Below are 22,872 nucleotides of genomic sequence, written 5' to 3'. Positions count from 1 at the left end.
AAGGCTGAGGGACATTTGGAATTTGTTGAAGAGTGGGCATCCGAGGGAATGGCTCACTAGACATGCCTAGAAAATCTATTCTTGGTGTCTACTCTTAAGAGAATACAGACACTGGATGGTACAGGGGAGACAGAGGCAAAGTGAACTAGAAAGCCAGTGTCATTGAACTCTCAGAGGGTTTGCTCCCCGGACTCACTCATCAGTCATTGTGGGGTAGCAGGACAGGGGGTACAGGCCTTAGGTAGAAAGATGAAGTATACATACAAAGTACCAGAAGGAAGGACAGGGGCTTCATACGCAAGTGAGAGATGGGCACAGAAGGAGGTTTTGCTCCCTCCCTCAGAGTCACCTCCCAGCTGAGAGCAGAGCACCAGAAACCCAACTAGCAGATAGCTTGGCAGATGCTTTTCAACATCAGTGGTCTAGGAAAGTGAGAACAAAACTATGATTTTTCAGAGGGGACTACTGGCTTGAGATCCACAGGAGGACATGAGGCATTAGCCCTGCTTCCAATAGTGCCTATTTTCTGGTTTGGGACCAAGACCTTCTAGCCACCTGTTCAGTAATCAGAAGAATGGTTCAGCCTCCTGTACCCCTTTGGAACACCGAGGTTGGTCCAGGGTGGATACGGCTGTCCATCCATGGTCACAGCCCCTCTGAATGGCTGAGAAATCCTTACCTTAGCCTCAGAACCACCACACTGGTTGTGTACTGGTGAGAAACTATAACAGTGGAGATTCTCCTTTTCTTAGTTCTTCTTCCCTTAGATTTTCAAGTCCTGTTTTCAACTTTGGTGGTAAAAACTCCTAACCAAATGTCAACACAGATCAGCGTGGAGCACAGTTTCCCTCTCCATCTTTATTTATTTTAGGTCCCATTCATGATTCATCTACTTGCTATACACATCACAAATATGATCTCATGAATACTGCAAGTACTTGAAGTAATTGCTATTGTTAATCTCTTTTCCCAAGAAGGAACTTGAGGCTGAGGAGGTGACCGAACTCACCTAAGATTGCAGAGATAATCTGGGGCAGAGTTAGGGGCAAAGCTAATCTCCATCTACTTGCTTCTGGGGTCTCACCATCTCCACAGTGCCCTTTAGCTTTGGTCCTAGAGTGCATGATGAATGCATTTGTTGAATGAAATAGCATCTGTTTAATAGCATTTACAGTTAGCACTGCTAGGATTGACAGGTAGACACACCAGGTGGATTTCCGTTTTCTTCTGTATCTCTCCTCTCCAGGACTGAATCCCTTGTGTATGGACTCTGAGCACTTGAAGGGTCTCAGGGAGCCATGTTGGTTCTCCTGCCTCTTTCCCTTCTTGCTCTCCAAGGATGGAGGCTTCTAGGAGCATCTGATTGTGTGCTCCCTTTGGAATTTCAGCTCAGCTCCAGGCTGAGGAGCATGCTTATTATGATGTGATGGTTCTGTGTTATTTAGCCAAGGGCCGGAGAGAGGTAGGGACCCTGGGGTGTCTCATGTCCACTTTATTAACTTAACCCTCTGGCCACCACCAAGTGAAGATTGATTTCTGTAGTCTCTGGGCTTCTATGGCCAGGGGAAAGGCTTCTGGGATCAAACACTTTCTGAACACTACTTTGTGTCGGATACTATGTTAAGATCTTGGTTATTAACTTGATCCACAGATGAAACTTGTAAAGGGGTTACTTTACCCCTCTTTTATGATTAGAAAACTGAGAGTCGGAGAGCTTTAATCAATCAAAGGTCACCTATAGAAATTGAGTAATGAGCAGTAGAGTTAATTTCAACAGCAGTATATTTAATTTCAACCTAGATTTGACCCTAAGACACATACCATCTGTGGTCACAGCCCCTCTGAGTGCTGAGAAATCCTTATCTTACTTATCTTCTATATCATGTAAGGAAATTTGGAATAAACAAGAAAGATACCAGATACAACTGACAGAAAGTGATGGGTTGTGTAGAGCACACTTGTTTGAGGCTTATCTGATTTTGCCCTTTCGTTGTCCTTGAGCTATTTTACAATATAAGTTGTAGATCGGTGATAGCAATGCGAAATCATTATTGTCAATAGAAATGCAAATGCATTCTGTCCAGTGTAGGTTTCATTAGCTCTCCCCCTTCACACCCTCAAAAACAAAACAAAACAAATCAATTTAATAGAATTTGTAAATTTATTTCAACATTCTTTTCCTCTATATCAATTTATGTTTCTTTGATTTCTCCTTTGAAAAGATTGTAGCGGGCAGTGGTTTAGTGCTGCCTTTAGCCCAGGGCGTGATCCTGGAGACCCGGGATCGAGTCCCGCATCATGCTCCCTGCATGGAGCCTGCTTCTCCCTCTGCCTAGGTCTCTGCCTCTCTCTCTCTCTCTGTGTCTCTCATGAGTAAACAAATAAAATCTTAAAAAAAAAAAAGATTGTAGCCTCTTTTCCAGTTCCTTTGCACATGTTCATTACATATTTTATATTCATGTGTATACGAAAGTCATGATTTTGCCTTTTTAGAATATTATCTTTTAACAGCCATGTGGCCAAAAGGGAGGGTTCAAGATAACATGGCTTCCCAACCACCCAGTCTCTGCCCAGTTGGATTTGTAAATTCAGAGCAGACGAGGAGAATTAAGAAACAAGAAGGCCCATCGTCTACATTGTCTACATCGTCCAAACCAGGCTAGATAGCCTAGTTATTGATTAAAGGAATCACATACCACTGCTATTTATAAATCCAGGGCTCCAAAGCGAATGTTTGTTTTTCCTGCTTTTAATTATTGAACATGAGATGCCAGTGTTGTTTTGCCAACAGCGGCACAATAGGTCTCTGATGAAACTCACTGAGCTACTAATAATTAAACCATCAGGCAGAAAGAAGTAACCAGTGCAGTGAGATATCAATTAACAGTCTTCAAGAATCACTCTTGTTTTGTTTTAAGGAAAACCGTTCTGGATGTGATTTCTTCAAATTTATCACACAGAAACTCCACCTCTGATGAAACTCTTATCAGGCCTGAGCTCTGAAGTCAGATACTCCCCCAGTTCAAACGGCTGTACTTACACTGACTGCAGGATGATCCAGTTCCATTTCCTGAGTCTGAGTCCTTTCATATGGGAAGAGGAAGTGGTCATAGTTACCTGGAGGAATTATTGTGAGGCTAAAATAGGATGATATAAGTTTAAGAGCCTGACTTGTGCTTAGTACATAGCAGAGGTTCAACACATTTTAGGCTTATTTTCTCCCTTCCTCTCCTCCCCTTTCTTCCATTCCTTCTCCCTCCTCTCCCTCCCTTCCTGCCTCCTTCCCTTTCTCCCTTTCTTCTTTCACCCTCTAGTCTGTTTTCATAAGCTGAGTAGTCTCATTAGAGATCCCTACTAGTACCTCAGGTTGTGTACCTATAGCTTCACCTTTGAAATTACAATTCAGCCAGGGCCTCCACCAAAGGGAGGAGTCTGGACATCCCTGCCTGCAATCACAAGACCTTGACAACACATGACTGGCCAGTGGTAATCGATTCAGGAGCTGGGTCAAGCCAACCAGATTCCCTATTGTGAGATTCTGTTCTAAAGAGAAAGACACAAATTAGATACTGGGGGGGGGGTCTAAAGCTAAAAGGTCATGTAGGGTCAGGTCAAGAACTGATGTCAAGACACCAAAGGCAGTGTTCTCTGTCACTGTGATGGGAGAATGGGAATTGAAATGTCAGAGAAAGCCATGATGCAGTGAGAAGCAGCCTTAAGCAGGGATGAGAAGCCACGTGGAGAGAGAAAGAAAGTGACACACAAAGCTCTTCCAAGTGAATTTCTGTCTTTCATGAAGCCAGTTGTACTTTAAGTGTCCTTTTGCTAAAGCGAACAAAAAAGTCCCTGAGTGAGCAAACTACACTCCCAAACAAACACTCTGGGAACGAGGCTAAGGGAGAGTGAAAGTAATAGGAAGGGAGCATTTTCTTCAAGGATATGAAGATTGTAAAATGAAGCGGAAAGAGTCATACTTTACCAGTGGGACAACAAATACGACAGTGGAAGGAGCCTGACTGACCTCAGACTTGGAATGCCTCAGGCCAGTACCCAGACCCACTTAAAAGAGTGAGGGTGCCCATCATTGGGAGGAGACATGATAAGCATCAATAACTTGGGCTCTCTGGTGTGTGGTGGTGAGCAGCCAGCTTCTCTTCATTAGGGCTGAGAGGCTCAGATGATACCTTCCTTGGCAGGCTGGAGAAAGGCTCTTCCCAGTTTCAAGCTTTTAGTTATCCCTAAACTTATGTTTTATTTTCAGGGATCTGTTAATGGCCAACTTGAAGGATAAAAAAGAGGGACATCGGGGAGGGAAAGAAGACATGGGTGGTATGAAGGATGTCAAACTTGGCCTAGTTTACAATTTAGGAGAAAGTGCTTTCCTGACCTGCCACTAGGTTAAACTAGGTAATTGCCAACTCTGTTCAATTCAGCAAGCCCTTACTGAAAGCCTAAAATATGCAAGGTTTGTTAGGAGCAGTGGGAAACACAGTCATGATTCTCAACTGTCAAGCAAGGATAGGAAATGCTCACAGATAACTGTGATATGAGTCAAACTATCATGAGAATATCAGGAAAAGTGATCTAGGACCCAACATAAAGGAGCGGTCACACCCAGCTAGGGTGCTTCATGGAGGAAGTGAATTACAATGACCCTGGAAGGATGAATGGTGGGCTGGCAGGTGCCAGTTGAACTGCATGGAAAAGTATTCCAGGAGGAGGAAACATCATATGGAAGAAGATTAGATAGGAAATATGGAATGTTTGGAATGCAGATGTAATTCTTCTGGTGGAGAGCAAGAGTGTAGACCATGAAACGACCGGCCTGTTCTGGGTCATTGGTGCCAGTAAGAGGAATTTGTTCTTGGTCTGGTGGCACAAGGGAAGCCACCTTTGAGCAAGGAGCAACATGATTAAAGATGAGATTTAGGGAAGTTAATTGGGCAGCTGAGTATAGCATGGTTGAGAGACATGATACAAGGAAGCCAAATATATGTCAGTTTAGTGGGCAAGAATAAGTGGTTCCAAGGTGGTTCAAGTAGCCCTTGTGGTATTGCTGGTGGGGAGATGAGATGGCCAAGTTTAAGGGTCCACCCTTGCTCCTACCAGAGCTATCAGAACAGAGGAGTTTTTATTAATTTTGTGAAGTGGAGTCAGATTAAGATTATATTTGCCCAGTGGCTTGGACTGCCAATTATGATAACAAAAATAAAACAAAGCAAAAGTGAGCATACCTTTAGAATTCTGGTATAGAAGAAAGGATACTGGCTTGCTTGCGAGTTCAAGTTCTAAATCCTTATTCTCCAGCAACACAGCATTTGATGAGCTCCTTGATCTTTCTTGGCCCTAGTTTTCTCATTCTTCAGTATTTGGATACTAAAGTCTACCTCTTGATATTGTTATAAGGACTAAATAATATGATGGATGGAGAAGTTACTGCAGGGCCTGGTCTAAAAAAATACTAAATAAGTGCCATTCCCTGTCTCCCTTTCCTTAGGGAGGTGGGCTGGCAGTTATAACCTTTGATGGATGTCATAAGGGCCTATATATACTCACATGAAGATAAATACAAATATTATATCTTGGATATACCATATCCCAGTCACTGTATCAATCTTGATCTAATCAGTAAAAATAAAGACTCTCAAGTGTTTATGGTAGATGGGTTTTAATGTAGGAAATTTGGGAGGAGCTGAGAAGTCAAACAGAAGACAGTGTTGTGACCAGAGCTTAGCAAGTTAGGAAGGCACTACACTGTTCTGGGGCTGGAGCAACAGAGGAAAGAGGCAGCGTTTTGGGTCACCCAACAAAATGTGGAACCAAGGCAAGCTTGTCCAGTATGACTTGGTACCAAAGAAGAAATGCAGCTACTGTGAGAGAAGCTACCTGAGGCAGAGAAACACCAGGCCCCTCTTTCCTTCTGCCCTCCAGTCTCCCTGTGGTGCCTCCCACTGGCTGAATTCATCTAGAAGCTAGAGGATAAGGGAACCTGGCAAGATAGCCTACAGAGTCAGGACCTCTGTGATACAAGACCAGAGGACCCCCACCTCACCCCCCACAGCACAAAAGGCAAGGGTACACAGGCCTAGGACAATAGTGTGTTGACAGTGGGAATGAATAAGCCACAGGCTTCTAACCCCTGGGGTAGAGCAATAAGTAAATAAAGCTTGAGTCGTATCAGTTTGCCATCTTTAGAGAGTCCTGCAGATACCTTAGCAGTGTTTGGGCAAAAACTGGTAATTTATCAGCAGAGTTCTGTACATGTCACCTTCAGGCCTGGGCTTTACTCAGATACAACTATAACTTTATGCAAGAATGAAACTGGACAGATGGGCTCATGACAGTATGAGGCCTCTCTTGGCTCTGGAGCTCATTTTTGTGGGAAAAGACAGGTGGTTGGGGGTTCCAGGAACTGGTTCACTAGCAGTGCTCTCTCAACCCAGAAAACTCTGTTCCTTAGAAATGACCATTTGGGAATTCTCCTCCAGATGCATTTTCCATTTTGTCCTTGGTCTTTGCTAGTGGGTCCACGGGAATACGTTAGGGGTGCTCTAGGGAGACAGGGCTTCAGAGTTGGGGATGTCCCTGGAGAGTATGGAGTCCAACCCCAGTTGAAACAGAGCACAATCCAGCATCCAAGTTGGTGCTGCCCCAGTTTCCCTTATCAGTTGACTTCCACAGCTCCCAGGCTGGGGAAGGGGGATGTTCCCAGTGAAAACTCCAGATGGGTCGAAGCAGTGCAGATCTGCGCCCTGGCTCTGAGTCTTGATCTGGGAGACTCTGCTGAGTTGTGGGATCTTATTGGCAGCTGCCTGTTGTACACAATACCTCTACTGCAGGCTGCTGTCACTGTCAGCTTCTGGATCCATCAGAGCCTCTTGGGATTTCAGATTCAATTGCTTTCTCAGTCTAAATCCCGTGCCTGCTTTATTCAAACATTATAAAGTTAACACACTGAGATGGCAAACAAAATACTATCAATGCATCTCGCTTTTGTTCCCCTAATTCAAACTCCCACAATACGTGCGCTCCGTTAGCTCACCTGCTGTGTGCTTCTGTGTACATGATTCCTTCCTTAGTCTTTACAGAAGGAGGCAGCCTGGCCAAGAGCGTCTCATTAGAGCATTTACCTATTGTTAACTTTCCTTGTATAGCTTGTCAATGAGGAAGTGGTAGGAGTAAGACGCAGGGTATCTAAAGTTTGGCACGAGTGAGCATATCAGTTTTAAGGCTCCTGAGATTCAGCACATACTCAGGGGTGTGTGCTGTCCCTCTGTCTCCCAGCCCCAATTCGGCACCTCCTAATAGCCCTAAGTATGTGCTATTATCATCCCATTTTTAGAGGTTAAGCAGCTGAGGCTTAGTAATTTCATTAACTTGCAGAAAGTCCTCTAACTCTTGCCATGGCAGATGAATTCCCTGGGCACTTTGGAAGCTCTGTCTGAGCAAAGAACTCTCAGGGAGCTCCACGTACCAGTTTGCTTCCTCCCCGACCCCTTCCACTACTCAGTCACTGCAGTGGAAAGCGATGTGAATCCCAAAGGCAGAAGTCTGGATCCACGCTGAGGGAAAATAATTCCCTAAATGAAGTATAGTCTAGACACTTAGGCCCCAAAGGGAATAGAATGTACATATGTGTGCCAAGCAGTGTCAGACCCTCTTTTCCTTTGTCTTTGGTTTATAGAATGTATTTTGGGGCCCCTCTGCACATCACAAATGTAAACTTTGCACTTACTATATGTCATCACTTTACATGGATTAACTTTATCAAGTCTACCTATGCGTATCCCCATGTTATAGATGAAACAAGTGATATTTGGACAGGCTGAATGACTTGGCCAAGTCACACAGCAGGTAAGCAGTGAGGGAGGATGTGTACCCAGCGACTCTGCACTCTGGGCAATACTGTATTGACTCCCTGTAGAGTCTCTGTAAAGAGCCACACAAACTCCATGTAGAAGTCTTCAAATGAGCACTCTGTACTATATCTTAGAGTAAACTGCATTTCTAGGCAATATCCCATACCCTCTACTCTAAATGAAGGGAGGCAGTGTGAAGATATGCACTTATATTGTCTGTTTACAGGAAGAACTCATCAGTGTGTAGGAGCTCAGGATTGGACATGGTCAATGTGAGGAGCCCAGGGCTCACCTGAATGGAGATACCAGTAGGTGCTGGGTCCATGGTGTGGAGCTCAGGAGAGGTGTCCTACAGAGTAGAATCAGAGGCTCAGATGAATTGGCCCAGTGAAAGCTCCCCTAGGTCATTATGAGCACAGAACTAGCACATCCACCTAATGTGGCCTGTCCAAGCAGTCAGGCTGGATCTGTCTTGTATGTTTGAATGGCAAGCTCTGAAGGTGGCTACCTGAAAAATCATTTAAAGGTCTGAGGGCTGGGGCCAGGCAGCCCATGGTGAGTACTCAGCCCCCTGTCCTGGTTCAAGCACATTCCACTCCAGGGCACCTGCCATCAGTTCAACAGGTCAAAGGAGGCCTGGTCTGAGTTTTGCTGCTGAAATCTAAAGGGAGTACAGATAGGTTTTAGAGCCCATACCAGGTCACCCACAGGCCATTCTTTGCACACAGCTCTGGCTTTCTCGGGAAATCAGCTAACAGCTTTTTCTTGGCTTTCCTAGGACTGCTAATGTAATAGTACTTATTTTCAGAATCTTTGTGAGGCTGGGGGAAAGCATCAGCGTTTCATTGTAAATCCATTATGTCTTCTTTGGTTAGAAATTATCCCTGACAAGCAGTCCCACAGCAAAGAAAAGTCAGTATTATTTTGCAGAATAAAAAGAGGGATTGGCCACTTCTTTTATTATTTTTTTATTATGACTGTCCTCCTTTTGGTTATGACATTCGATGTATTATTTAGCTTAAGTGCTTGATTAAGGAAGACCTGGTGGGGGGTGGAGCAGGAACTAGAAGGGGCAATTGCTCAGACTCTGAGCTTCCTGCTCTTCGTCTTGGTAGCTGGGATGGAAATAAACTGCTACGACCCTTTGGGGATCCAGACTTGTACCCTTGGCTAGGAGATCACGTCCTGACTAAGGGACCTTCTGGACGTTTCTGGGTCAGCAGAACCTTGGTGCCTTTCTTTCATATACCGGAACCCTTGTGTCTTTATTAAATATTAATTTGCTGTCAATAATTAAATGCTGATTATTTGATCTCTAATGGGGTCAGGATTCCCACAGTCCCATATTAGTGTAATAATGCAAAAGTAAAAATTGCCTGTCAGATGGAAAAAATGTACTTATTATTCTTTCTTTGTTCAGAGTAAAATGGTTTGTCTTAAATTAAAAATTAAAAGCAGAATTTTCTTTAATCTTCGAATTAAATTAGTGCTAATTAGTTCTATTTTCTGTACAACATTCACATGCTAAAATCTCGGCCATTCCTTCAGCGTATTAATGGTGCCCTTTGGCTGTAATCAAGATTGTCTTACATTAAAAATGATACAGTTAACTCAATTATATTAAGATTCATTGTTCTCAAATCACAGGGTTATGACTAGAAGCTGTTGAAACTGTTGGTAGGGCTGAGATTGCCAGGGCACAGAATAAAGTCATCCAACATTTTCATTTCAAAGTCCTAAATGCTAGTGTGAGGCTCACAAAGCATCCGAGGTTTCCAGGTATCCCTGGGATGGGTGGCAGGCATGGGGACTAGATGCAGATTTTGTGCCCATCCTGTGGAGACCATGAAAGCATCCACTATTCTCCTTTGAAAGAGGAGGAGAAAAGGGAAAAAGTCCAAGTGAGCCCTCATTCTGGAATGATAGCATATTTAGAGCTGCCTTGTTTCCTCCTCACTCATTACCTGAGGAAGAGCTGCCTAGATCCCAAGTCAGACAGTGACACCAGCAGCAACACTAGTAAGAATTATATCTACTGGGGTGCCTGAGTGGCTGAGTTAGTTAAGTATTTGACTTGATTTCAGCTCAGGTCACGATCTCAGGGTCCTGAGATCGAGCAGCTAATCAGGCTCCACATTCAGCAGTGAGTCTACTTGAGGATTCTCTCCCTCTCCCTCTCCTTGAGCCCCTGCCAACCCCATGTATTCTCTCCCTCTCTCTCTCTCAAAATAAATAAAGCTTTAAAAAAGAGAATTGCATCTGCTACTACTACTACAACTACTACTTATCAAATATTACTATGTGTGTCAAGTACTGTAAACCAAGTGCTGTGATATCACTTCATTTAAACAATAGTCCTGGGATACCTGGGTGGCTCAGCGGTTGGGCGTCTGTCTTTGGTTCAGGTCGTGATCCTGGGATCTCAGGATCCAGGATGGAGTCCCACAGCAGGCTCCCTGCATGGAGCCTGCTTCTCCCTCTGCCTATGTGTCTGCCTCTGTCTCTCACTCTGTGGCTTTCATGAATAAATAAATAAATCTTAAAAAAAAATAAACAACAGTCCTACAGAATTGGTATTATTAGCTCCATTTGGTGTTTGGCTGAGACTCAGAGAGGTTGACTAATTTTCCTGACATTGTACAGTTAGTTAAGTGGCAGAATCTGGACTCAAATCCACATGCATCTGAGTCTAAAGTCCACACTCTGAGCTACTCTACTGCTCTACTATAGCTGCTCTACTATCACAGAAATTTATTTTTAAGAGGCAGTTTTGGGGATCCCTGGGTGGCGCAGCGGTTTGGCGCCTGCCTTTGGCCCAGGGCGCGATCCTGGAGACCCGGGATCGAATCCCACATCGGGCTCCTGGTGCATGGAGCCTGCTTCTCCCTCTGCCTGTGTCTCTGCCTCTCTCTCTTTCTCTCTGTGTGACTATCATAAATAAATAAAAATTAAAAAAAAAAAGAGGCATTTTTGTTTATACAACTGATAAGATGCTGTGTGTGTGTGTGTGTGTGTGTGTGTGTGTATTCAAGAGGGAAGAGAGAGGAGCAAGTCTGGAATTTTCCATCAAGGCAGCACAGTTACTTACCTGCCCTTGACAAAAAATGATCCTTCTTCCTCTGGGGCATCATGTTTGTGTAGAGTTGTGCAGGGAGGAAGGGGAATTTCTGTCCCAAATCCTTACCACTGTGTAACACATGTGGTGTCCATTATATTATCCATATTTCTGAAAGAATCTGAGAGGCAAAACTCTTACTATCACATGGTCAGCCCAGACACTACCACGTTACACAGGATCAGACTGGAACCTGAACTCAGTTGCTAGGCCTCCCTATACACAGTACCTAATGTTGTGATCTTTGTATACAGTGAACCTCAGCGTTTGGAGTTTTTTTTTTTTTAAAGATTATTTATTTATTCATAAGAGACACAGATGGAGGGAAAAGCAGGCCCCTCACTCACAGTGAGCCCTACATAGGACTCAACCCCTGGACCTGGGAACATGCCCTGAGCCAAAGGCAGATGCTCAACCGCTGAGCCACCCAGGTAGTCCCAGCATTTGGAGTTCTTCGATCACATGGTTTAGAATCTACACTGGTCCTAATCTTGAGAGAGGAAAATTCTCTCAGGATATATTGCAAAGATACTTATTATAGGATCTATTATTTGCAAAGCCAAACTAATTGGTTATCATGCATATCTTACTCTCAATTCAATCCCAACAACTCTGTGAGGCAAATTATATCTGTTTCAGAGATGAGAAAATGGAATTTGAGATAAGTAAAAGAATGTCTTAGGGTCTTACAGATGGAATTCTATACTCTTTCCACAACACTGGACACCTTGATTGAGAAATTGTATGTTTGGATTCTAGACTTGAGACAAAATCACATGAGAAATACAGGTATAGATCAAAGCCAGACCTGTTGAGCAGAGGATTGATTCTAGGTCTAAGTAGGGCCCCTAGGGGGAAGGGCAGTGTTTCCTTAAGGACATCTTTTACTAGTTTTAATCACACATCAAAATAGACTGAAATACATATGTATATTGTTATGATTCCACACTTTAATAGACATTTTGAACAACTAATGCAGATTTCTAGTATATGCCCCCTCTATGTCTGTTCTTCAAAACTTCCAGGCCAGAATTCTAGGTAATGACCCCAAGATGCAGGTCTGATTCTGAATAAGAGAGCTGGGATATTGGATACAGAGGGGGTAGAGCCTGGCTTGACAGTGGTTTACCAGAAAATTCCTGTGGATTTTGACTGAGTTTGTGGTTCCTCAAAGACTACATTGTTAATAGTTTGCTACTCATGCATCATTAGTCATACTATGGTTATCTGAAACAAGGAACAATTATTTGGTGTCTGAGGGAGGAGGTGGGAGAAGTGAAAATACACAAGTTACATACAGAGAAATGCAGAGCAAATGTAATAGAATCAGTGACAGAGTGTGAAAGACAGGGATGGAGATGTGAGAGAGACAGAGACAGAGAGAAGCAGGAATAAGAAAGATTGGTCCAGAGGAGCTACCTTTGGACTGTTTTACACTGGGGTAATGATAGCCAGCAAAATAAATATCCATTCATTCTATAGTACAGTATTTGTGTCCCCCTAGAATGCATATATTGAAATTATAGCCCTCAAAGGTGATGGTATTAGGAGGTGGGGCCTTTGAAAAGTGCTTAAGTCACGAGAGTGGAGCCCTCACACATTGGATTGGTGCCTTTGTAAAAGAGGATCTAGGGAGATCCCAATCCCCTTCAACCACGTGAGGACTTCTCATTTTATAGAACTATGAGGAATAAATTTCTGTTGTGTATAAGCCACCCATGCTGTAGTGACATTTTGTTATAGCAGCCTGAACAGACTAAGACAATTAGTTCCATAATTTCCATGAAGATCTTGTGTATGTGCTCATTTACCTGGATTTCTGAATCATCTTTCCTGCCCAAATAGTTCCTATAGTACATCATCCTGACATTCAGTTTTCATTCTATTAAAGTGGATCTATGGAGCTTCCGGTTGGCTCAGTGGTTAAGTGCGTCTGCCTTCGGCTCTGGGCGTGATCCTGGGGTCCTGGGATCAACTCCCACATTGGGCTCCCTGCATGGAGCCTGCTTCTCCCTCTGCCTATGTCTCTCTGCCTCTCTCTCTGTATCTCTTATGAATAAATAAATAAAATATTTTAAAAAATAAAGTGGATCTATGACTTAATAATACATTCAAAGCTGTCTGAAAAAAGAATCCTTCTAGGTTTTTACTATTTAACTTCCTAGATCTGTTAGAAGTGTCTTGCTTTTAATTCACATCAATATATGTATGTTCAGTGACTCTTGTTTCCACCTTTTCCAAAGTGTTTAACTTAATTTTTGTAGAAACAAAATTCTTTCTTATGTTTGCATTTAATTGATTGTGTGATATTTTATTTAGTATACAATTAAAAACAAGTGAAATTGGCACAAGGGAATATGTGTACACACACCGAAGTGATAGGAGCAGTGGTGTGCAGCATGCCAGCAAGCAGATTATTGGCTACAGGAATTCAGGGTGGGGAGGAATCAGTGAGAGTGTTTCACAGGGACTGGAGAGTGTCTTAATCCAGTAAGTCAGTTAAATGGGGGTCTGATAAAAGCACTTTACACAGGAGGCATGGCTGGGACAGGTGCTGGTTGGGGGTCTGAGCATTTCTTTTCACCATGGCAAATCACATTTTTGTCATGGTTATCACAACAGTGCTTCCAGGCTCTCATCCAGGCACCATTTTCTCCTCTGATTTTTCACCTAAACTTTTACCTGTGCATGCTTAAAAGCAGACACAGATTTTTGAGTTAGAGGGGGTTGTGACACCGAATGTCCCATTTTCAAGTCCTGAATTAAATGTTTAAGCACTGTTTTCAATGGTTAAAAATAATAATAAAATAGAAACTTATGCTTAGAAACCAGAGAGAGTGTCATCTACAGAAGTTTCAAGAAATTTCTGCTGTATGTAATGAATGTATCCTGGGCCAAATTGAGGGAAGGCTGAAGTCAGATCTCCACATATCCTCCTGAGGAAGTGACACAGTGGCCTGGCAGCGCAGTACTTGAGAAACTTCTGCTGTTTCCTAATTTCTAATGGCAGTGGTGCGCTGTGGGGATGATTTCATGACAATGAGGAGTGCCGAGCTGCCATCACTTTTGCTGCAGTAGATCACCAATGTATGAATAAGTTGCATAAGGCAGCCACAGAAAAGCTGGTAGGTGCCAGAGCTTCTTTGGTTCAGAGCCAGAGGTTAGGGGTATCTGAAACATAGGTGAGTCCAAACAAAAGCCTAATATGGACCGGTGGCCTTGTAGCCTCTTTCAACAAACACCAGAATGTGCAGAGATACTTCCTCCCACTGGGAGTACTCTCAGGTCAGGCCCTAACTCTGAGGCTCCCAGGCTGCATCTCTGAACAAATCATACAAAATTACATCTGCCAGACCTACATCTTGCAATCTGAAAGGAAAATTCTAGCCATATCAGGTGGACAGTGAGACAATCCAAAGGGAATGTCTCCAACTACTCTCCCTTTTGATAAACATCTGGTCTTGAAAGAGCTTTTATCATTCAAGAATAAGAATATGGAAGATGACAATAACAGAAAACATCTATTCAAAGTGATCTACAACATAAAAAAGAAAAACATAGCTCTGGATGGGCAGAATAAAAGCAAAAGCAGAAGTAAACGGTTTATTTTTCCCGCTTTGGGTTTTGATAAATTCAACGTGAGAGGATACAAGACTGAGAAACTAATGAAGCTGACAGAGAGAGGCAAAACTGCAAAAGGGAGCTGGAGAAGACAAAGACTGCTGACAATGTCATGGCAAAATTTAAATTGTATTAGAAATCCTAAAGACCAAAATCAGCATTGCAGAAAACGTATCAGTGATATAGAGGACACATGTGAGAATGTCTCTTAAAATGTGAAGTAATAGGATAAAGAGATGAAAACAACAAGCTGTAAGTTGGTAGATATGAAAGGCAGAGAGTAGAAGTCTAATATACAGATATTTGGAGATTTCCAAAATAGGAACCAGAAAAAAATGGGTCTGAAGCAGTAATAAAAGACACAAAATCTACAAAACGAATTCTCAATTTTCAAACTGAAAAGAACTAAAGAACTATACAGGCAAAATTTATTTTGAAAGCAATTAACAGATTTGTCCAATTGAAAACCTGAGTTTTGAAGGCAAAGAAAACACTCTATATTTATCCAGGCAGAAAACAAACAAAATAAAATTCCCTAAAATAGATGAGCCTGGCCACATTCTTCTCCAGTGCGAAAGTGAACTTCATATGACAGCAGTGACTGTTACATTATGAAGGACAGCAAGTTAAGAGTCAGAAATTCTATATCCAGCTAAGTTATCATTCACTATAGGTACAGCAGAAGTACATTCTCAGACATTCATTTTTTAGGAAGCCTAGTGGTTTTCAGTTTTTTTACTTGCCTACTGTTTAAAAAGAATACTATGATGTCTTTGCATATTTTAACTTGTCATTGAAATTTTGCATCACAAGTTATAATAGTTGCAAATGATATAAAAAGTAAATATTGACTTTTTTCTTAAAGTCTGCTTTATTGAAGTATAACTTACATTGGGTAAAATTCCCTTTCCTAGATGTATGGTCTGATGGGTTTTGAGAAATCTGTGTAGTCATGTCATGTAATCACTATGTTGATCAAGCAAGATATAGAATATTTTTATCATCCTCAGAAGTTCCACTTTGTAGTCAACTTCTTTTTCCACCCCAGCCTCTGTCAACTACTGATCTGATTTCTGTCTCTGTAGTTTTGCCTTTTCCAGAATGGCATATAAATGAAATCACATAGCACATGGCCTGTAGCCTCTCATTTCTTCCAATTAGCATAATGCATTTGTGGGCCATCCATGTCGTTACATGTATCAGGAGTTATTTTTTATTTCTGAGTAGTATGCCATTGTATGACTGTGCCACCATTTGTTTGGGCTATTTCTGTTTTTTGATGATTGCAAATAAAGCTTCTATGAACTTGTGCATACAGGTCTTTGTATGGACATATGTTCTCATTTCTCTTGGATAAATACTGAGGAGAGGGATGGTTAGGGTCATATGAATATTTTTAAAATAAACTCTTCACTGTTTTAAAATGCATCCAAATGGGATATAAAAATCACAGGGATTTGCTACATGCTGTTGTCTATAATAAAATAATAAGCTTTTTAAAACTACTAGAACTTCTGTATCACTTCTCTTTCTGCTTTCCCTTAAACATTTATTCTATGATCTTCCAGAGTTATATCCCAATGTAATACATTTTTAGCCTTGAGAGTCTTTTATTGACTATTATGACTTCTTATGGACTATTAGAACTATATATAAAACTTGCCCATTGTACATCTCCATAGGGAAAAAGATGTACATAAATATTCTTATTTTTTATTTCCTAGAAATATATGGCTCTAAGTGTTAAAGGATTTATTCTGAATTGACTTATCATTATTATAATTATTGGTGTGTCCATGACACAAAAACATAAATGTATTAAAACATTTGAAAAAATAAACACATAAAGTAGTTTTATCGGGAAGGATCTTAAGATGGACAGAAGTGGTGAGTTCATGGTGTCTTGTCTCAGTGAGCTTCCCTGTTACCACATATTTCAAAATAACATGTTTCATGCCTAACAGGTTTATATTATAGAGGAATACACCATAGAAAATGCTAAATGTGTGAAAAAAATGGCTAAAGATGAGTGTAAAAGGGTAATGGGAAGGAGAACTTGTCTGAAGCCTCATTGAAAGATGAATTCTCAAGTAGATAAATTATAGAAAAAAAGTGTACACAGAATTTGAAGATCTGGAATATGTATGTATTCAAACTGCCTATACCCAGTTAGCCCTCGAAAAGTCGTGGCATTCCCCAAAGTAAACATAACCAGCTCTGAAGACCTGGGCCATAGCCAGCTGAACAACAGAAAGTACTTACAAATGGAAAATATGTTCTGTGAAAATATCAGTGGTTGACTTTAAACCCAGAATCAAGTCTAAAATTGGTTATAAAATGAAACTCATATATCATTAGCCTTGATAAAGGCTATTACAGTATTAAGGTAACCACAATTTATCTGTTTTAAATCAGTAAAAGAACTCAGCCAAAATACTAAAATATAAAATTGTACAGAGCATAAGAACACCCCAGGAAACATTAAAAAAAAGATAGAAGTTCAACAGTTATTATAGGAAATACAAATTGGTTACATGATTATATTGAGTGAAAACCTCAAATTATGAAAAAAAATCATATATGAAGAAAGTGACTTAGAAGCAAAACAAATGTTTGAATAAAATATAAGTCAAACAAATGCAAATAAAAGAAAATCAGGGACTGTGTTATTTTTAAAAATTTTTTTATTTATTTGTTCATGAGAGACACAGAGAGCAGGGGAGAGAGACAGAGAGAGAGAGAGAGAGGCAGAAACACAGGTAGAAGGAGAAGCAGGCTCCTTGCAGGGAGCCCGATGTGGGACTTGATCCCAGGACTCCAGGATCATGCCCTGGGCGGAAGGCAGGCGCTAAACCACTTAGCCACATATGGATCCCCCAGACTGCGTTATTTTTAAAAATCAAAATAATTTAAGAAAAAACAGGATGAGAAGTACACTTTTATTTATATAAGTTTTACAATACAACAAAATTATAACTGTCAACAATGTTTAAAATTATACAAAGAAAAAAACCTGATGAAGACAAAGCATGAGACATTTACCAAAATTGATTGAAAATGAATAATAATGTACAGCACAGCCACCATATTAAAATTAAAAATAAAATAGTGGACTTGAGTCAGGTTACAAATTTCATCATCAATTATGTAACATCTGGAAAAAATGAATAATATATTAAGATCTAAACTATCATTTTGATAGTCACAATAAAACTTCTGCTAGTTTTGGGAAAATTTAAGATCATCAGAATTTATTCAAAAAAAAGTAAAAATCCTGAACAAGAAATAACAATAACATTTTTCAATCATTGTCAAAGCTTTAACTTCAATAAAAACCCTGGGCCATTATGATTTTTCTTATTTTCTTTCAATTGTCAAATTATTACAGCAATTTTTTCTAGAAGATGGAAAATATTTCACAAATTTCCAAATTGATTTAATTAAATAATCATAGTTTCAAATCAAAGCTCAGATAAAAAGAAAGACAGGGACTCCTGGGTGGCTTAGCAGTTGAGAGTCTGCCTTCGGCTCAGGGCCTGATCCCAGAATCTGGGAGGAAGTCCCACACTGGGCTCCTTACAGGGATCCTGCTTCTCTCTCTGCCTATGTCTCTGCCTCTTTCTGTGCGTCTCTCATGAATAAATAAATAAAATCTTAAAAAAAAAGACAAAACGGCAAGGAAGTCAAGAATGAATACTGTTGAATTCACTCTGATCAGGCACTGCTTTAAACTCTGAGTATAAGACAGGAAGAAAGAAAGAAGAAAAAAAGAAAGAAAGAAAGAAAGAAAGAAAGAGAGAGAGAGAGAGAGAAAGAAAGAAAGAAAGAAAGAAAGAAAGAAAGAAAGAAAGAAAACTAATAGACAAGGAGGTTGGAAAGAAGGAAAGGGGAGAGGAAGACAAATACTTGATGATCAAAATCACTTATAATTTAAAAGGAAAAATTTCAAAATAATATACCTACTAATTAAATACAGCAACATATTTTAAGGTGTATGTATCACAACTAAGAAAAATCTATTATAAAAATGCAAAGATGGTTCAATAGCCATTCCTGCCATGTAAACTCCCTATAGTGCGAAGAAGAACATATCCTTAAAATGACAAAAGACATTCTTTCAGAAGGTGCCCTGGAGAACTTTAAAGTAGAAGAATTTATACTCAAGATGAAGACAAGAATCCCCACTATTTTTATTTTATTTTTAAAATGTGTTTATTCAAGCTCTAGCCACTCAATACAAAATGGAAAATAATGAATACAAAGTTAATGATGGAAAAGGAACATAAATATTTCATTTTTTATTAAATATATCTATCTTCCTGGTAATCATCTCGATCTATTTAAGCAAGTTTTATATCCAGCAATGTTAATGGTTTAAAAATGTATAAAAATTAGTACTCATCCTACCTATCAGCAATAAATAGTAAAAACAAAATATTTCATTTCTCAAAACAATAAAATACCAATAAAAGTAAGCAAACAGGTTCCTGGGTGGCTCAGTGGTTGAGCATCTGCTTTCAGCTCAGGCATGATCCTGGGTTCCTGGGATGAGTCCTGCACTGGGATTCCCCACAGGGAGCCTGCTTCTCCTTCTGCCTGTCTCTGCCTCTCTGCGTGTGTCTCATGAATGGATGAGTGAATAGAATCTTAAAAAAAAAAAAAAGTGTAATCAAATAAATAGAAATACATTTAGCAAGAACTGTATAAAGCTTTTATTAAGAAAATAACATAGAGTTCTATTTCTAGCAAGATGACAAAACCAGCATACTTGAAACTCCTTCTGCTAAAAACATATGGAAATGCTGGATTCAGTATAAGGGAGGAAATGTAAATTCTTAGCTAAGTTCTCAAGAAAGAAATGAAAATTCCAGGAGGCAGACAAGACAGAGAGTGAAAATCAGAGCATTAAGTGGTTGAACTGACACTGTTGTTGCCTTATGGAAGGTAAATGAATTCAGGGTCATGGATTCTATATACCTTGGCTTTTCACATGCTTGCAGCCTCAGGCCATGAAGATTCACACATAGACATGCAAGGTAGAGAGAATGGGAATCCTGCAGGAAGCCAAGCACCCTTTAAGGATTTTTCTGTTGGTGCAAAAGATGGAGAAGAAACAACCTAGCAAAGGGCACATTGGGAAGACAAGAATAGCAGTCTTTGCTTGAGTCTTCAGAGGAGAAAAGTAGAATCTCCCCTGAGAAATCTAAATACTAACTTTGCTTCTTGTGTGGACTTATATTTGAAGTTTACTATATTCATGAAGCCTATAACTATGACATTGAGAAACTGTTCCCCAGCTAAGATATCTTTGTGATGTGTTGTGAAAGTAAATTCAAAACCTTCTTGAAAAAGAAAAAAAAAAAAACATTCCCACACCTTAGACTACATGGTATTAAAGATGAGCTCACCATTCAAAATATAGACACACACACACACACACACACACACACACAGATGGTTCACTGTGAGTTATAGTCAGAAAACAGGAAGATTAGAGCCCCAATAAACTCAAAACAATTTATAAAAGGACATAAACATTTGTGTGAACATTTATGTTTATGTCAGATTTATGTTCCATTATGCTTAAAATGGATGAAGATGTAAGTGTTTGACTCAAAGAAATAACAAAAATTAAGAAGAAAATCTAGGCAGTTTTTAAAATATCCACCATAATTTAAAAACATGAAAATATAATCCTTGGCATCAAAAACTGTTTTGGCAAAAACAGAAGGTTAGATACTAACGAAAAGAGAATGAGTGTGCTGGATGACAGCTCTGGGTAAAATACTCAGAAAGAGCTGGAAAAGACAAATGTGTAAGAGAGAATTTAAAAACACTGCAGGCAACTACCAGGTGTTCTAGAAAGAGAATAAAGAGAATGGGGGAGTGACAAAGTCCAAAGAGATAATTGCAAGTTGAATGAAAGCTTGGATTTAAGAAGTTCTGATCATGATGAGTAGAACCAAATCACACTTTTCACATGGTAATAAAGCTTTGAACCACCAAAATGAAGAGAAAGATCTTAAAAATAATCAGAAAAGGATGACTTTGAAAGCAAATAAGTGATAACTTGAATGCCAAACCCTTCAACTGCAAAAATAGAGACCAGAAGATAGTGAACTATTGCTTTCAGAATATTGAGAAAAATTATGCACCAACATAGAATTCTATGCACATCTACACTCCTATTCAAAAGTGAGAGTATTGTAAAAATATCTTCATGCGAAATAAAAGCAGAGATTTTGATATATACTCACAGACATTAGGTCTAATGGAAGAGCCAATGAAGAATGAATTTTAAGAAGAAGGAAATTAAATCTAGAAGAAAGGAGGGAGTTTCAGGAAACAATAATTTCTTTTAATCAAAGGAAATTAGAATTTATCAAAGGAGGTGGAGAAAAAACCCAAACCTTGGCTATAGGAGAACGGTATCAAGGTCTTGCATGGTCAAGCATCACTGTGAAAGTGTTGGTTCCTTGAAATCAGTGCTTACTTACATTGTAATTTAAATAGGTTTAGCTTTACTTAAAATATGATTTTTTAACCTTTTACAGCTCTGTGTATATGCTTGTTTTCCTCCAGTATACCCAAGGCATTCACCTTGTTTTCAGGAGGGAGATGGTGTTGTTAGTATCCTCCCAACAGTGGCCGTTGAAAGAGTTAATATTTGGCTTTCAACGTGGAACAGCAAAACAGAACAGCAGTTCAGAAATTACAAAGATAGAAAAAGATTTCTAACTTTCTTTATCTGTTCCTTTAATATGTCACAAAGTGGGTCTTTAAGACTAGATCATAGAAGTTTATGGTGGGGCAGGGAGGATCTCGTCCTGATAGGGAGAAAAAGAGGAAAGATTTCCCCTTTGTCCTGAAGGCTTTGTGGGGTTAGAGAAAGAAGAAGAAAGTGTTTCTGTTTCTCATTTCCCTGCTCACCCCCTGCAGTGCCCAAACCTCAAAGTGGGGAAAGGGAACACAGGAACACCCAAATATGTTCCTGGGGACATCAGCTCAAGCGGTACTGCTCTGTAGGCATCCTAAGTGCACCTTCTGAGAGGCTAAGCCCTCCATGAGATCCCACTCTACAAGGTGCAGGATTGAAGCCACAGCAGATCAGTGGGGGATAGGAGATGGGGAAGCCCAGGCAGTGTACTCTGCCTGTGGAACGTGTGTGGAAGTTTCTGGAATTCTTCTGGTGCCCTGAGAGCCTCTAAGGACGCAGAAGACAGATGCCTCTGCACACAGGAGAAGGCTAGAACTGTTTTAGCCTCTTCCCCCCCACCCCGCCCCAATAGTTAGCTAGCTTTCCTATTTCATTTGGCATTTATTTATTTGCATGTTCTACTTTTAATTGTTTTTTCTACCTTGATTTTTTGATGGGTCTTGTTGGAGAAACTTACCTTTTCTCATAGATGTATCATTCTGACAGGCCCTTCTTCTTGACCTGATATGTCCACAGATACCCTCAGGGAGTCTCCAAGGCTGAATTTCCTGACAAAGCCCACATCACTGAGGGGAATAGGAGGTAGGATTTCTGGAATTCCAGGCCCCCCACCTGGAAGCCATTCAGGGACAGAACTGTTCTTGGCTCTTTTCTCCCTCCTGCTCTCCATTCTTCACCTCTGTCTGGTGAAGTATTCCACATCAACTGCCCTCATTATTTAATTTAGTAAACATATCGCTGCTGGGAGAGTCATAGCCTGGTCTGAAGAGCTTGGAGGGGTGGCAGGGACTCCTATGCAAGTTCACCATTTTCTCTTGGAAACAGCCACTCCTGTTCTCACACGTGACCTGTTAGGTTTGCTAAAAGTTCCTGTTTCTCAGGGTTAATTGCCTCTGGCACAGTGCTTTCCACTTTCTTCGGAGCACCACTGAGAGCTGAGTCCAGCCTTTCAAAGTCAAATTAGATTTTCTTCTCTATGACTTACATTGCTGATATTTTTAATATTGCCCCAAAGCAGGGCTCAAGGCATAGGTTCCTTAGCCAGTTGTGAGCTTGGAGTGGACGAGGCTTCAAAGATTTGGATTTAAATCTAAGCCTGCTTTTCTAAATGTGCAGCCTCAAACAAGTGGTTTAGCTTCCCTGAAGCTTCATTTCTTTATCTGAAAAGAGAGATGCATGTACTTTCCTCACAATATTGCCATCGAAATCAAGAGGCAATGTCTAAGATAGCACAATTCTTACAGTGCTCCCTAGATGTTTCCTGAGTCTAGTCTAGTTGAAGTGCCAGGATTATTTTTGGGATCTGTCTTGAGGGTCTGTCTCCTTGTGGTTCAAGTCTG

This window comes from Canis aureus, chromosome 23 (genome assembly GCF_053574225.1).
Source record: "Canis aureus isolate CA01 chromosome 23, VMU_Caureus_v.1.0, whole genome shotgun sequence".
Lineage (NCBI taxonomy): Eukaryota > Metazoa > Chordata > Mammalia > Carnivora > Canidae > Canis > Canis aureus.
The sequence above is the reverse complement of the archived record's forward strand: the minus strand, read 5'-3'. Positions refer to the sequence as shown.